Source organism: Cuculus canorus, chromosome 1 (genome assembly GCF_017976375.1).
Source record: "Cuculus canorus isolate bCucCan1 chromosome 1, bCucCan1.pri, whole genome shotgun sequence".
In the NCBI taxonomy this organism is placed as follows: Eukaryota; Metazoa; Chordata; class Aves; order Cuculiformes; family Cuculidae; genus Cuculus; species Cuculus canorus.
In genome coordinates, this window is record NC_071401.1 from 108764840 (window position 1) to 108781984 (window position 17145).

The following is a 17145-nucleotide window of genomic DNA, read 5'->3' on the forward strand; positions in this document are numbered from 1 at the left end:
AAATGATACTTCCTTTCTCAATTCCTGTTTTAGAAAAAGCAAAATACGAAAATATTGAGTAGAATGTAGTTTTAGCACTTGTACATTTGCCACAAGTTGTTTCAGAGCCCAAATATTTATACTTGACTTGTTTTCTGGTTAACAGCTTCACACACATCTTATATCAGCATTTTACCTGGAGTGGTAAATTTTTGTCAGCATTCTTTTTCTTTTTTTGTTTCATTGAAAAGAATCTGATTTTAAATGGTAGTTTTAAACAATGTTCACTATACAGTACTTTGTGCTCAGTATTGTTTGGAAGACAAAGTGCTGACTGTGGAAACTGTTCAGTGTCTTCTTGAAAGCATTGTTATGAATTGTAACTTGCCAAAATAATGGTTAGCCAAAGAAAATACTGTAGTAGCCTAAGTTTCTGCAGAGGAGGAAGGTGAAATAAATTAACGTGATAGTATAGAACTAATGTTTGTGTAATTATCCAAAAGAGTATCATGAATCACCATCTTTTCAATGTTGTTCTTTTCATCCTAGAGCTACTTTTACTATTATGGGAAATCAGAAATAAAATAACTGCATATATGAGAATGCATTTTGCTGTTAATCTGTTGGTTGACACGGTTGAAGTTGATAAAAAGTACTTACTCAGTTCTCTCTTGGGTCTGGCTTGAGTGCACTGACAGCAGACCTAAAAGTGCATATTTTCAAGTTCGCTTGTATACTGGTACAGATAAATGCAACCAGCACAGCGTAGTCCAGACTTCATAGAGAAGTACAGAGAGAACCAAGCCCTTGCTTTGTACTTGTCAGCCAAGTGTCATGAACATCTCAATGGCTGTGGAACTGGTAATAGTAGTAGGAGAACTTGTTGTGTAAGCATTTGGAGAAAGCACCTTATTTGCTGATGACTCCATTGGATAAGTAAAGGCCAGCTTTTAATGAGGTCGAAAATGTTGAATCTCATTCACTTCATCTGGTCTGCACATAATACAAGGCCATTGCAGAAAAGTCGAATTGAGAGAGATGCTTTACAGAGAAGCCTGAAAACAGGAAGTCCCTTAGTATTATTTAGTTCATGTTCTCGGAGAAATAATTACCTTTCATCTGTTAGCAGGCAGTATGTCAGGGATGCTAACGCTATGGTGACATTCTCTGACTTCAGAACAATATCATCAAACTCAGTGTAGGGATTTTCATAGTTTTTGTTAATTTATTCTTTTAGGCAGACCTGATGTATGTATTCAGGACAATAATATTTGTTGTTCACCTATTTATTATTTGCCAATTTACACAATGTCACTTACCAAATCAACCAAGATGACAACTGAAATCTAAACGATATGTACAGGAAAAAGTTTTTTAAAGTATAGTTATAGCAGGAAAGATTCCTGGTTAGGGGGTTAACTAGAAGGATACAAGGAGAAGCCTGTAGCTTAAAGAAGAGGACGCTGAGTGAAGACCTTATGACTGTCTGCAACTACCTGAAAGGAGGCCATAGATAGGTGGGTGTTGGTCTCTTTGCCCAAGTGATAGGTGATAAGATGAGAGGGAATAGCCTCAAGTTGCACCAGGGGAGGTTTAGATTGGACATTAGGAAAAGCTTCTTCACCAAAAAGGTTATCAAGCACTGGACCAGGCTGCCCGAGGAGGTGATTGAGTCACCATCCCTGAAGGTATTTAAAATATGGGTGGATGAAATGCTTAGGGATGTCATTTAGGAGTGGACAGGTATGGTTGGACTTGATTATCTTTAAGGTCTTTTCCAACCTAGTGATTCTATGATCCTGTGACTCTATGAAGGTTGCTGAGATTTGCCCAAAAAAACCAGCCATATTCTCCTCCCTTTAAAAAAAAAAACCAAAAAAACCACAAAACAGATCAAACCAAAAAAACATAAAAATCTTTGGGTTTGTTTGGTTTGGTTTGGGTTTTTTTCATAGAATCATAGAATCACCAGGTTGGAAAGGACCCACTGGATCATCGAGTCCAACCATTTCTAAAACTCCCTTAAACCATGTCCCTAAGCACTTTATCAACCCGTTCCTTAAACACCTCCAGGGAAGGCTACTAGACCGCCTCCCTGGGCAGCCTGTTCCAGTGCCCGATGACTCTTTCCGTGAAGAATTTTTTTCTGATATCCAGTCTGAACCTCCCCTGGCGGATCTTCAGGCCATTCCCCCTTGTCCTGTCCCCTGTCACTTGGGAGAAAAGGCCAGTTCCGTCCACTCCACAACCTCCTTTCAGGTAGTTGTAGAGAGCAATAAGGTCTCCCCTCAGCCTCCTCTTCTCCAGGCTAAACAACCCCAGCTCCCTCAGCCACTCCTCGTAAGACTTGTTCTCCAGCCCCCTCACCAGCTTTGTTCACTGGACACGTTCCAGAGCCTCTGTTCTTTCCCTGCAGAACAAGTTATGGCACTACAGTATTTGCTTTAAATGTTTACTTCTTATATGTAAAATTTGGCCATATGTTGTACAAAGTTCTACTTTATAATTCTATTAATAAAATACCCTGTCATTCTACCTAATCTTGCAGTCAGCCACTGGTACTGGCTTTGATCATCCAATAGTCTTACTGTGCTTTTCTCATGCTTTCCCAAACGTAATGGAATTTAAGGTTCATATGTCAGAGAATTAGAAAACCGATGAGAGAATTTACAGGAGACCTTACTGAATATGAATAGAAGCACCCTGTAACTAAAACCTTTTTTAATATTAAAGTACTTTTTCATTCAAATGGTATTTTGGTCTCATATCAAGATACAAAAATTATGAAGGAATAGGAAAGTTAACTTTTGTCATGGTGAAAGCATAACCAAACATCTCTGACATACAACTAGACAAAATAATGCTGTAAAAGTTTGGGGATTTGATGCTTTTGCAGCTCATCAATCCAAATTATTGTTTTCCTTTATTTAAATAATTCTAACATACAGGTTCTTTGCTACTGTTTAGTTGTAAATCTAATAATATGATCAGCATTGCTCAATAATCTTCTGTCTTAAGCTTTTCTTCATTTCTGAGTCATTGTGCCTATTATTAAACCCAGCTGTTGATGTTTTTGAACAAACTGATTTCTGAATTAACTCTGCATTGTGTTCTATAATAACACCACTTCTGAATTATCATGGGCTGCTCCCAATTTACTTTTAGATAATTAAAGGCTGTCTGTATTTCTATCCAAGTTGCCTGTTTTATTTCCCAGAACACAAGGATGTGATTTCGTTCATGCTGCTCTAGGGGTCTGAAGTTGATAATCATTTCTCTACATCTGCCCTCATCAGTGTCATCTTCCAGTATATGATGCTCCAGCACTATTCCATGGCTTTACTCATTAGCATTCACAATGTTGGTGCTGGTGTTGTGCTAGTCTGCCACAAGCCATTCCCTATTGTTTTCCTGAGAAGTCTGTACCTTCATGCTTTTGAGTAGCCTTGCTTTCTAAAGTATATTCCTCTCCTTTTTGTTAACTTTAATTCACTTAAACTCTTTCTATGTGAAAACTGGTGATACCTTAAAATCATGCATTTAGTAAATATCTAAATAGATTCTGTATGAATTAGTATAAACACCATTGGGATTGTCATGGTGTCTCTCATCTACAGTGCATATACTAATTACTAAATTACGTTTAATGACTTAAAGTAAGACCTTTATGTAATATATATTGGATTAACAATTCATGGTGTTCTGTATTCTGCAAAGGAAATTGATACGTTTTTTATTTTTAAAAAAATCAAAACCTCAAGACTACTTTAAATGGCAGAATTGACCTGTGACTGGATTCATATACACAATATCTAATTTCCTTCTTTCACCAGCTCATGTGACTCTTAGATACAATAGGAAGACTTTCTGAAAAAGGGGGAAAAGTAAGAAACAGAGTAAAACCTTTGACAATTAAAAATAATTACCTTGTTTATCCCAACTAAGGTTCACATGAAAAGGGCAATTTAAGGTCTTAATTCTAATTTTAAAATGACTATTAACCTCAGGTTATGAGAGTTGTATTTATTTACCCTTAACAAGAACAAGCATTTTAATCTGTTCCTACTCCTTTTTCTCTTGCCAAGGTGAATTCCAGTGATTTCTTCCACATTTAATAATTGAGACCTTTATTGTACAGGTTTCTTCCCTTTGTTAGTTTTTTGAGGGTCTGTTTGTGGTAAGTCTAAATGTAATAGTGAAACTTGACAATGGACATGGCAAAGAACGATCCTCACCTTATTAGTAAACAAGATTAATATAGCAGGGTGAGAATTTGATTTACAAGACACATATCTATTTGCTCAAAAATGTAGTAGCAGGTTCTTCCAGGTTAATGTTGCCTTCACTGAGCAACTACTTTTATGTACTTGGTTTTGTGCAAATGTGAATGAGTGAAATCTTTGAACTGGTGGCAGCATGTTAAGTTTCTGTTTACTTCATTACTTTGTATGTAAGACTTTTCTCTATTGTTCCTTAAGAGGCAGCACTGTTAACATGCTGTCTAAAATTTTCAGACAAGTGCTGAAGTTCTCTAACAAAAAAATGAGTCTTATTTATGATGTATCAAATTACTGTTCTGAGAAGTAGACCTTTTAGGTTGCATTCAGCCTTTAATTTGACTGAATTTAAATAGCATAGAACACCTTTTAGTTGGAACTTGGTTTGCATATTATATCTCTCATTTCAATGAAAAACATTCAGATGCAAATACAGTTTGTTTGGACTGAGTACAAATGCCACTATCATGACTGATGAAGGCTTTTGATCGCACATCTAGAAACTGAAACCTTAAAAAAGAAGAGGCTGTTTGGACTGGCATCTGCAGTGCCATGAATTATTTAGTTTCCATTATTCATAAATCTCTTTGAAGAGAAGGCTTATGAGGTTTTTAAGGAGGAGTAGTTATAGTGGTGTTGCCAGTTTTCATTTATGCTGTGATTGACTTCGTGTGCAAACTTATTCTAAACTGCAAGACTTATACTGAATATGAAAGAGGTGCGTGTATGAGCTTCTGTGCAATGTTCCTAAAAGGTTTCTTTGGTTTCCTAGGAAAAGAATGGGGATGCCTCTGTTGTTACCATCTGCTTTGGCATGCTCCATGAGGTGGGCAAGGCAAGAGCATGTTGGTGTAATTCAATGAGCTGTCTGGTTGGCTGCTAAGGACCTGGTTGAATCTGGCAGAACACATGTTCACAGCTGGAGTTTGTAATGCCACCCATTCACTGAAATACAAATCTTTTCTGGCTGTGCTCCAACAACAAAACAAAAATAGCAACGCCACCACCCCCCCTTTTTTTTTTTTTTTTGCATTCTTTCACTCAGAATCCTTTCTTACACAATGTTTTTTGCTACAAATAAGTAACATTTCAAAATGTGTTCTCTATTTTCAGCAGTGATTGAGGCTAAACGCTACATATAAACAGTACTCTGCTATAAAGAGGGTTTGTGTACCTGTTTATCTCATTGTAGTTGTGTAATAATGTTGTCTAGAAGATGCATATTGGCAAAGATATCAAGGAATAAGTTAGAAACACAGAACAGTAATTTGTTTATCTACCTTGTGGGCTAGTTTAGTGTTTGGGGTTTTGTTTCCATTTTTATATTCTTTCTTCTTTTGTTCTCAGTGGGGTTTCAGTTTGCTATACTGAGGACTAAACTGAGTAATTACATCTCTGGTATATGTTTTCTCAGGATGTTATAAAACTTTCATTATTAATCAAAATACTATAAAGCTCATGTTGTGGTTATTGTACAGTTCAGAAATGTACAAGGTTCACAAATCATTTATTTACAATAGTACTTCTTTCATCATTGAAGCAGTAAAAATATTTTACCTCAGAAATCATAATTAAGAGGATTATCCCAAAAATTGCATAATTTCCTGTAAACAACACTTTGACTAGATTTTGTTTCTTTAGTTTCCTAAAAAATTTCTCAAAATCATTCCATGAAAGTGTTCTTATCTTTCCTTTTTCAACTGACTGCACATTACTAACTTGATTGTTGTCCAGATGTATGGAAATGCATTGTACTTTACAGGCAGTAATGTGTGTCGATACAAGCACACTTTTATATACTCTATAGTATATAATTCATATATAAATATATATTAAAAAAATATAAATATATACATTGCTTTATATATTCTTTTATAGAATATAATAATGGATGTTATATAAAGCTATGGTTGTTGAATGAATAAATTTATATAGCACAGAATATGTTTTATCTTATAAAAAAATTAATATATTCAAAAATACCAACTATTCAGAACATACTATATACTATATACTATATACTATATACTATATACTATATACTATATAAATAGGTATAAATTCATATTTTTTTTAAATTTTGGGAGTACATTCACTGATGCAACAGGAAAAAGAAATATGAGAAATGAGAAGTGTTGGAAACCTGCTTATTTAGTTTTTATAGCAAAAGATTAGGAGTTTGTTTTTTAAAGTGATTAATGTAACAACTTTTTGACGGTGTTAGAAGGAATAAGCACAGGCAGAGACGATAAGGAGTTAGTAAAGAAGTAATTATTAATAAGATATGACAGCCACATCAACAGCTCCTGTCAGCAGTCTATGGATGTTTTTGTTAGAGTGGCAAACTGTGAGCCACCCCTTTTAAAAATAACTCAGACGAAATGCAGTCTGAGGAGAGTTTAAATAACAATGTAATTTTCTAATTGCTTATCACCTAAGAAGACCTTTACCGCCCATTATCTTAGGACCCTGTTACGCTGGCCCAGCCTGCTCAGGAGGTGAGCAGAGTGTGTAGATTTCTCTTGAATGTTTGTGGGCAGCCACAGAAGTGATGACAGTCACTCCATGGGTCTACTCAAAATTCCAATCTTTACTTTGAGCTCAGTTAAAGTAACAACAGTTTGCAACAAGAACATGGATAGAATCAAATTCACCCAATAGTGCCGAGAAAAAAGTGTTAGATTTGAGGAGAGAGTAAGACAGAGAGAGAAAAAGAAAAGTAGCAAAAAAAAAAAAAAAAAAAAAGAGAATATAACAAAAATAAGCACCACTCCAATGAATCCAACAAAGCTTTCAGCAAAGGGTGAACATATGTGCTTTTTTGGCGTGAGTATTTATACAGGAGCTCCAACCCCTGTTAGTGTATGAGGAGTAGTCTCCATGCCTGCAATACATCTCTGTGTGGAAAGTTCTTGAACTGGGGCTGCGGGGTTCAGGGGTCACTGGCAGTTCGACAGAATAACCACTGCTTGAAGCCTTTGGGTGCGCATGTGCACCCGAGTCACAAGTACTCCTGCCTCTTCAGAGAGCAGTAATTCCTCAGCCACAGCAACACAAACAGCTCAGAGAACACCAGGCTGGGGGGAATGCCTACTCAAGCGCCAAACTGCACAAAGCCCCAACCATGCACGGCCTCACAGCAAGACAGATGTTTAAGACATACAGACAAATACAGATAAAGAAGTTGATCTTTCCAGACCCGGTGTTAAAAGTAACATTTTTTTTCTCTCTGCAAAAAGCTTTCTGATTACATATCACAGACGGTGTTTCCAGCTTTGTACGTAGCAACATTTTAGGTATACTATTTCATGTAGCAACCCGACAGTGATATGGAGAGGTAGGACTACTGATAGCTGCTGTAAACTTAGATCAACTCTTAAATGAATCTTGCCTATAAACAATTTCAATAAAGTAGAATGTATTTAAAGGAGAAATAGAAATGCTTTTAATGCTCAGATAAAAAGAAAATGAGGGCTCATATTGATATTAAGAGTATCATGTTTGGAACAATTATCACTTCTTTGGAGCTACTTTTATTTTTTAAGCCTCTTTAACAATGTTTTATATTCTGAATTTAATATTACTTCCTCTTCTGCCTGAAATAAAAAATGGCTATTTTAGGCATTCCCATATTCTGAATATTCAGGCATGTGCTTGTAGATTCTGCATATTCATTCCTCCATTCTATTTCTAATATAGAGCTATTTATTTACACATGAAGAGGATGGGTGTAAAATCATAAGTTTGGAATTGTGAATTGATAAATATGAGGATTTTCAACTATAGTTCTCATAACTATGGGAAAGTTGTAGAATAGCTGACAACTTTTCTGAATTAGTTTGTATATTCAACACATACATATACACCTAGCAGAAAGTTAGAACCGTATTAGAAAATGAAATATATTTTCACATAATTGTGAATGTAATGGATATATAGAATTGCAAACATGCAATGAAAGACAATGTGAGGTCAAAAAGATCTATAGTAAGGATGAAATTTATCTGTGGATAGTGCATCCCTATACAAATTATTTATATATGTCACCTGACTTACCAAAATAAGTCTAACTCACTAAGTCTTACCAAGGCAACTTCTCACTTTAACAGCACTAGAAGGTAACACGTTGGATATTGGTTGACAAAATGAAGTGACAATGAGTCTTCTGTATTTCCAACACTGAAGTGGAGTTATTTTTCATAAAGCTAGATTTAAAGAAAAAGATAGTAGTTAACCTTATATTTGGTATGATTATAAATAGCAGATAATAAACTGCTGTGTTGAAGACTAGGAGAGATAAGGCTTTGAGCAACCTGATCTAGTGGAAGATGTCCTTGCCCATCGCAGAGAGATTGGAACTAGGTTTAAGGTCCCTTACAACTCACAGCATTCTATGATTCTATGAAAAGTCTAAATTGATAGCATTTGGAGAATAAAAGAAACAAACAACTTTTTTTTTTTCTGTTCTGGATTTTACTTCCTTGTAATTTTAAGATATGTGCTTGTTTCCACATGCTTTGATTGCTATCCCAGTTGCCCATACTTCAGCTTTATTAAGAAAGCATTTCATACAAATGACCTATTATGGATGTGATATGACACTTTATAAGGAGATCCTATGGGCTGTGATATTAAAAAAAAAAAAAAGAAAGTAAGCATAAAAGCCAGCTGCCTTCTCAAAACCTTCTTAGGGTTTAGACTAGATGAATTAGTTATATGTAGAGGCAACTTAGAGAGAATCCTAGTTGTTTGTCTACCTACTTAGCTCCTTGCTCTTGGTTATGAGGTTTCTGAATTTATGCTAGTTGTATAAGGTCTTATTTTCAAATACAAGAACTCTTAAAGCTTTGGAGGTTATCAAAGTTGTGGACTGAGTGGAAAGTAAGGTATATAAGCATAGTAGACTCAGAAAATGTCTATCTGTAATAATATAAGATAGCATATACATAATAAAAAATCTCAGATAAGAAAACCTAACATGAAACTTGAATGTCACAGCTTGCACTTGGGTTGAGCAAAATGGACAGGGCATAGTTTGATGAGCTTTGCATGCATTGATCTGCAGATGTGAGAAGAAATATAAGCTCACTGCTTACAGCTACTTGTACCCAATCACAGTTACATGATGACAGCCAATTTGTGCCTAAGTGTATGCAAGTAGGATCTTCTTCTTTCTATTCTTTCTGGAGGCTTGACATAAACATGGAAGCTTGGTGAGTATGTGTGCACAGAACAATTTTGATAGTTTGCCTGAGTTGCTGAATGAATATCAAAGCTTTTTAAATATTTTCTTTAAATTTTGAAATAAAGGTAAAAGATCTGAGAGCAAAACTGAGTACTTGACATAAGCATGCATACAACCTTGTAGAGTTCTTCATTGTACTACTTCAGAGTTGTTTTTATACATACTTCTTAAAATATTCTGTTACCTTGAGAAAGTAAAATGTAAAAATTGTATTTACTCTTGTTCACAAACTGTATTATTTATTTGCAAGTGAAATTTGTATGAAGTTTAATGGAAACCCAACTTATGATGAAATTGCTTACTTGCAACTTGCATTGATTGTAGAACTTTCCTGTCCAGCTGTATTACTACATGCATAAAGTTGGCATTCTGAGACAGGCAAATTGTGTTATCTGGATGCCTTTAGGGCATGATTATACTCATATTCTACTTTCACTATACAGTAATATACTGTGTTGTGTGTCTCCAACTGCTAATGTTAATCAGCTACAGCTAGAATCCTGAACTCTAGTGATGTTTACATTATAAGATGTTTCTGCTGATCTTCATCATGCCAGCTATAACGAGTATCGAGAACAAAATTACTATATTTATAGTTTACTTTTCAGAAAGAAAATGGAGCTGTATGTTCTTCAATGTTTTATAACAAGTATCACTTAATAAAAGTCATTATATGTGATAATCTAATGGTAGGTTTGAAATATTTAATATGTTAGGCAACTTATTATGATGTTTGTAAGATATTTGCAGTCATTTTGGCTTTTCCATTCCAGTATATGAATTGCCTATCATTATCTGGGTTCAATAATTACTATTTTACAAATCTATGTCCTAGTCAATTGGAAAGAAAAGATTCTGAACAGCAGAAAATATTCTGTCATTACCCGACATTGAATTCTAGAATGATTGGGGTGGGGGGTGAAAACCAAAACACAGGACCCTGTGCTTCTTCATCACATTGCCTTTCAAAGTTTCACCAAGTAAAACATAATTTGTTAAATTTTCTAGAGATGCTGCATCCTATACATGAAGTCTGACATTAAAGCAACTTCTCTAGGCAATGCTTTTTCTCACAAAGCACAGTAAACCTGCAGTAGCTCCTGTTTTGATTTTCTGTTTGTCATTTAGTAACAGAAAGTTAACTCATATTGCCCAGGATGAATGGTCAGTTCTTAGGTTTGCTAGATGAGGTAGTATATAGTAGTGTTTTGTCATCTGAGTTTGTGCATTAGCTTATGTAGTTTCCTTCTGACTTGCCTACTGGTTTTGCAAGCATGTGTGTAGGAGGGACATTAGGTAAAATGGATTAGTTTTGTGTCATTGTGCAAGAAGTTGCTTATTTATGTTTTTTTTGGGGGGCCTGAACGTAGACATACTGACCACAACTGAAGTCCTTTTGGACCTTATTAGTCTTGGATTTGGATGTTTGCTAATGCTGTCAAGAACTCCTATGATCTTCAATGGAGTAGTGGATATACAAAACCAGTGTGGTACAGTGTGTAGCTTTGAGATAGGTTTGTACTTTACAGATTAATATGCAAGTTAATATTTACTAATGGAATTGGAGAGTTGTGTTAGTATTCAAGATTACTTTAATAAATGGCTGAAGTAACTCTAAAGCAATTGATTATTCTAAAGACAAGGATGAAGTCTTGCTTTCAGAAAGGACAAGATAAATATATGAATCCAAAATGGTCAGTAGGTAGGTGTACTACAATATGGAGAGGAGGACTAAGGGATCAGTGGGGGCTTCAACACTGTGTTGTTTTGAAGTCCATAGCCAAACAGCTAGGTGGAAGGCATCAAAAGTACTTATTCCACCTTTTGCTGTTGCCACTTCAACTGGATATCTTGCCTGATTTTAGATCAGTGTAGTTAAATTGTTGAAAATCCAAGAAAAAAAGGAGAGACTATAAAGAGGAAATTGGAAAGCATATATTAAGAAAGTGGAAGAACATTTTGGTTTTGGCACATAAGAGAAATAATAAGTCTTCAAATTTGCAAAGAAATACATTGAATAAGTATGTGTCCTGTTGTTTATATTCCTGAAAGGCATGAGAATGGTTAAATAATTGGGCTAGTCTCCTCTATACGATGATTAGCTTATATGTCAGCAAAACAATTTGCCATTAATATATTTTGTTTTCTAAGAGGAGTACTGATTACAAGTCACTATATGGACGCCCAGTGCCTACCATATAGCATATATTCAATATGTGTTATTTTGTACACATTAAGTGCTATAGTTCCAATAAAAGGTATTAATACTAGATATTAATTCAAAATATTAATGCTAGATAAAGATATTAACTTTTTGTCATTGCAGAATCACATACAAAATCACATTTTTTTTTACATACCAGTTCGTTTGTAATTTTTCTCTTAAACTTGAGGTAAAAAATGTACTAATTTCTCAGTACAAAAAAGTTCCTGCTTTTTCAAAGATCAGCCAATGAGTTTAGTAAGCAAAATATATCTCTTTCAGAACGAAATTACCTGATGTCATCTAAGGAACTTGTATTGTGGATAGAATAATGCAAAGATACAATAAATAATAGAAGGTGGCATGTTTGAATTCCATAAAATTACATATGCATGGCTGCACAGGTCTTTAATGGTTATACAAATAAAGAGATAAGACTTATCTAGGAATATATGCATTTTCATTACGTCTGCAAATGCCACTAACTGGTATTTTAGAAATCTCTATGAGAGTGCAGAACTTGCATGTAGAAAAGAATATTCACTATAAAATGCAAAGGCATATCAATGAAAGTGATCAAATGAGAGGTCAGAAAATCTGAAGCAAACAAATTTAGCTGTGAGAGTCTATCTATTTGTTTTTATCTGTATCCTAATCTAAAAAACATCTGTAGATCCCATCTTTCTTTGTCATCTATTGGCCACTCTTCAAGACTAGACAGTAATGTCTTCCTGAATGCAGGAGACTCAAAATCTCAGCAAGAATTTCAGATGATGATAGTGGTTTCGTTCTCCTTCGGTGGCTTTTGGAAAATGCTGTTGTTGAAAAGGAGGCAGTGAAGCATGCTGTGTTACAGCACATACCAGTATCTTTTCCTTGAATGGGTCTCTCAGTCTCTGAGAGCCTAATAATTTGCATTATTCTCTGGAGAAAATGATCCCGCTAACCCTTCTGTCACACAGAGGAGCGTTCCCAGTTAGGGAATCAGAGCTGGCATGTAGGTGACCTAAATGGCCAATGATAATGCATCAGTTTATCGAAAGGAAAAAATGCATTTCTTGTCATTGTCATCATAACATTTAAAGTAAAATCCAAAATTTAGGTAGTATAAAAGTAACTCATTTTCCTTTGAAAACTGGAAATATGCCTTATATGTTATGAGTGTTGCGGGGGGAGGGTGGTTTGGTTTTGTTTTTAATCTGTGCTGCTTCTCTGCCAATTTTTAGTATTCCATGATCGGAAGAGGTTTTAAGACTGAAGTAAAAATACAGAATAATAATTATGTCCATCCTATAGACTTTTGATGTCTTAATTTTTATTGACGATGAAATGACCTCCAGATTTGCTGGAACTGTAGGTTACTGTATTGGGGAGAAAATCAATGCAATGTGTTTTATAAGTGTGACTTTCATCTTCTTTCTTTTCTTGAAGAGAGCTATTTAGTCATTATAACATTTAGATACTGTACTATTTTTTTTTTTGCTAGCTGCATTCTTAGCACTGTAATAGGTGAAATGAGAAGAAGACATCGACCTCAAACCTTTCGCTTTTTCTTTTATCTTTCTCCTTATTTTCTGTAATAACAGGTTAGGTAAGCTGGACATCTGAGGAAAATACTTTTTCCTTCTTTTATTTTTATTGAGCTATTGAAGTAATTGGAAGGACATGTTTTTTTTTTTTCCCCAAAGACAGAAGACAAAACCCCAAATTGAATAATAAATCACATATAGAAGAAAAATAAAATAAATGCTGATCAAATCTGTCTAAAAATGTCCACAAAATTGAACAGCATAGAGACAGCTGAGGGCAGAGAAAATATTGAACAACTTGTAGCCACAATTTATCAGAGAATGTAATTTAACAATTGTTGGCATACAAAAAGTAAGAAGTCAGAAAGATATATCACAGAAAAATAAAACACAATATATTATTGATATTTGAGAGCAAGGTTATGTTAGGATTTTTTTTTTTAATTTGAATCCAGCTTTTTACATTCAGACAATGATTTTTTACAAAATATTGTTTCAGAAGCACAGCTGCAGCAGAAATGTCCTAAACCCTTAAACCCATAATTCTGTGAATATTAACTGCCATGATTCAGGACTTGGCACAATTTTCCTTCCCTTTCCTGATCCCTCAGAGTGAAGTCCCCTGAGATTTCTGAACTTGAATTCTCTTCCTATTCTGTGATGCCCTCACTCCTGAACATTTCCCTAGTAGTCAACCCTTTTGTATTGTGTATACGGTGGCTAGAGGAGCCTTCAGAAAATAAAATACTGTTTCATCTTGGTAGAAATAAGGATTAATACAACAGATGTTTTCTTTTCTCAGTCTTACCTAGAAATCTAGTAGCTCTTGTGCCTTTCAGCCTGACTTGAGAATATGTTCTTACTTCCCTTTTTGTCTCTCTCTCTTCTGTGGTCGTTAAAATCTTCCTTAAATTCTAACAAAGGTCACTGTTCACACTTTTCTTTAGTATGCCTCTCTGTCCAAAATCAATTTCTTAAAAAAGTCAAGGCAGAGTAACTGAAGAAAAATGCTGTAGTAAATGTGTGCTGGTGTTTAAAGAAATCCTTGAATGTGGGGAATACTGGGAAATCATTGCATTTCCTTTTTATCCATGTCCTTATTGGGTCATTAATTTAGCCAAATATAGTAAGTGCCAGCCAAATACAGCAAGTTACAGTTTTCAGGTTATGTTGACCCATGATGTATTACTGGCCAGACCTAATCCATTTTAGCTGTATTACTGAAGTTTCAAGTCAGTGTCCTAGAAGTATATTTTGCCTAAAGGAAAGGTCGGGAGGGGCTCTTTGTCAGGGAGTGCAGTGGTAGAGTGAGGATTAATGGTTTCAAGCTGGAAGAGGGTAGATTTAGATTAGATATTTGGAAGAAATTTTTTTTACTGTGAGGGTGGTGAGGCCCTGGCACAGGTTGCCCAGAGAAGCTGTGGGTGCCCCACCCCAGACGTGTTCAAGACCAGGTTGGATGAGGCTTTGAGAAAGCGTCCCTGCCCATGGCAATGGGGTTGGAACTAGATCTTTAAGGTCCCTTCTGGCCCAAACCATTCTATAATTCTGTGATTCTGTACTAGTTAGAGAAGTGGGAAGCTTCTTGCCTTGAAGAATTCCCTTTAGTCAGCTGGCAAGGATGTCTTGATGGAGAAAAAAAGAATGCTTTATGTGAAATGCAGAGAAATCAACTGAGACATAAAGCAAATGTAGATCCTTTGATTGTAGGGTATTTTGTTGAAACCCACAGGGATTTTTTTCCACTTACTTCAGTGGCATAAAAAGCTAAGTTATCCTATCTGGTGTTCTAAACAAGAGATCAGACTCCCTTTGCTAGATTTCAGTCTTGATGTTGCTCATTTAAACATCTATCTATGCTTATCTCCTCCTATGACTTTTCATGTAGTAATAAGAAGAGATAGATAAAAGTTTTAAAACATATTGGATGAAAATTGTCTTCTTTTTACACAAGGAGAATAAAGAGGGAAAAATTCTTTCACGTGTGGAAAAAGTAATACCAAATTCAATAATAACAATGAAAGAGAATTTTCTCTTGTGCTAGATATCAAACAGATGCGCCATCGACGGAAACAGCTCCAGCTAGTTCCCTTCAGCAGGCAGAATTATATTTTGAAAGACCATTTTTAGCTAATTTGGTTGTTGTGCAGTTTGAACTTTACGAATTGACTTGTAATTGGACTATGCTGTCAATGGAAAAACCTTACAAGTATTGAACATGACATTTTTAAGAAGGTTACAGTCATCTAGTCCTCTATTAGTGGATTTGCAGAGACTTGTAATTGGTCTAACGAGCTTCGTAATCTGTCCTACTCCCAATTATAATGTACAACCTCATTTATATTTTTTCTTTATTTATTGATACATTATGAGTAATAATTCTCCATCTAGTACTCATGCTTCAAAATAAAGCTGTCTAATCATGGAATGGTTGGAATCTTTTAATGTACATGTATATATGTACCCATACACACAGTTTATATATAATTCACATATATGTGTGTATCTATAGTTATTCTGAACAGTTAAGGTATGATTTTAATATACATATTTTAGAGAGAGGGATATTTTTTATTCTGAATTATTAATATGAGTATAAAGTGTCCTGTTGCTTTTAAATTACTGGAAGGAGGGGGAGAGGGGTAGGCATGTTTCCTGCAGACCTTAGTTAAGCTGAAATGAGTATGCTGGCTCAAAGTGATAATGCCTTCATGTAGATGTAATTCTCAACACTGAAGAAGAAGGGGGAGCATAACAAAGCGAACAGGTTGATGAACTCAATGCATTCATTATCAAGTTATATTTGCATGAAGGAGAAACTGTTCACTTATTATAAAATTAGAATGGCATCATTAATTTTGTTTACTACGTGAGCAATATCTAGTGCATGTGAAATTTACTGACTATTTTGCAGGTGAATATGTCTTGTTAAACAGCCTTATGGAAAGAGCTCTGCAGAAATATCTGCATTTGTTGAACCTCCCCAAAGCAGAGTTGTTCCGTGGAGTAATGCTGATTTCAAACATCATGAGACTGCTTTTTAATTTTGTTTTCATTGCCAGGAGAATGATGACAGTACAGAATGGTAAGAGGAGAGATCAGTGAAGAAATTAAAAAAAAAAAAAAAAAAAGAAAAAAGAAAAACAAACACACAAAATACCCAAAACAAACGAAAAAAGCTAGAGACATTTCTGGATGCAATTATTAAGTTAAAAGTTTAATTCTTTAAACACTTTTTTCATCTATGGCTACTTGACCTTCACTGCCATGCTCTCCTTACTTGTCTTAGTAAAGACTGATTAATGAGACACCAGACCGGAGAGAAAAAAAAAAGAAAAATATCAGCCAAACAACAGAAAAAACCCACCTGAAAACCTGTAGGAGTGAACAAGAGGAGCAAAGAGAGCAGAAAAGGGATTTATCTTTCTCCTTTTTTCCTATCTTTTGGTCACAAACGTAGCTGTCTTTGAATTGTTAACGTACCTCTGCCTTACAGGAAGGGTCAGCAGAAGAGGAGTTATGTTTGTTTTTTTTTTTTTCTGAGGTGCTTTTGTTTAATGAAGTTCCTGTTGCATGAATGTCTTTTCAGAGTGCATTTGGGAGTTTAAAAAGTTGTGGATAGTATCTTTTGTGTAGTTTACAGCTAACAGTGATTCCATTTGCACTTTGGGTTCTGATTAATAGTGTATATCAGCAACATTATCCGTGAACCTCAGAAAAAAGAAAATAATGGTTCTGTTGATTTTGGAAGTAGGAGAGTGGTTAGTGGAAAAATTTAAGCTCCTATGGTTGGTTTTGCGACCCTCTTTCGTCTTTAAAATTAATAACATGAAACTGTGTTGCTTCAAGAGACTCAAGGAAGGATGTAGCGTCTGCCCCTTTTTCACTGAGTTTGAACACTGATCGCTTTTT

At 35.1% G+C, this 17145-nt stretch overlaps 1 protein-coding gene across 3 annotated transcripts in view; it reads left to right on the plus strand.

The window, feature by feature from the left end:
* Positions 1-17145, plus strand: part of CADM2 (cell adhesion molecule 2) — a 660645-nt gene that overhangs the window by 412246 nt on the left and 231254 nt on the right. The window lies entirely within an intron of this gene.